This window comes from Pterocles gutturalis, unplaced genomic scaffold (genome assembly GCF_000699245.1).
Source record: "Pterocles gutturalis isolate BGI_N339 unplaced genomic scaffold, ASM69924v1 scaffold6580, whole genome shotgun sequence".
NCBI lineage: Eukaryota > Metazoa > Chordata > Aves > Pterocliformes > Pteroclidae > Pterocles > Pterocles gutturalis.
The window spans coordinates 1-802 of NW_010140589.1; the positions used below are offsets into that span (position 1 = coordinate 1).

Sequence of the window (802 nt, forward strand, 5' to 3'; positions counted from 1 at the left end):
CGTGGATCCTCTTCTTTGATTGGACAGCCCCAAGCGGATAAAGGGCAGCACTGGGTCACCCAAAGAAATAAAAGAAGACTTTCCGGCGTCCCTGGGTGGGCTCGAACCACCAACCTTTCGGTTAACAGCCGAACGCGCTCACCGATTGCGCCACAGAGACACGTGAAATGGGGTGAAAATTGTGGGGAATGGTGAAAAGGTCAAATTTCGTTTGTTTTCCCAAAAGAAAGAGGTGTTGCCTGCTTCTGACACTTCAAGAGATGTAGAAAAAAAATAGAGAAGGAAGGAAGAATGAGCCTCGTGCAAAGCTCGGCCAAAATCTACCGGCAGCGCCGGGGGAAGGAGGGGGACGGGGACACGGGAGAATGGGACAGGGCTGGGGATGGGTGGCCTTTGCTGGTCAAACCCTAGGGGGTTTGTTCCGGTGGGAACAAGACTGATACCAAACATTTTAATTCTTGCCCTAAAACGCCCCTTTGGGACATCCAGCATCATTCTGAGCCGGGACGTTTCACTTCTTCACGTCGGAGCTGGGAAAATCCCACTTTGTGCCGAGAAAATGTCGTAAACTAAGGCTTCTGCGGCGCCACCTTTGCCTGTGGGATGAAATTCCAACCTACGGGTAAAGATGGGCTGTGGGATTTGGGGAGGGAGACGGGGGATAACACTGGAGGAGATAGGATGGGAGATTGGGATAAGAATGGGATGGAGGTGGGGCTGGGAATGGGATGGGGACTGGGATAACAATGGGGATGGGATGGGGACAGAGTGGAGGACAGGAACAGGACAGCGATTGGGATGA

The 802-nt window shown here is 52.7% G+C and overlaps 1 non-coding gene across 1 annotated transcript; it reads right to left on the reverse strand.

Moving 5' to 3' along the window:
- Positions 1 to 86: 86 nt before the first annotated feature.
- Positions 87 to 160, reverse strand: TRNAN-GUU. The gene has a single exon. It is a non-coding gene; the product is annotated as a tRNA-Asn (tRNA).
- Positions 161 to 802: the final 642 nt, after the last annotated feature.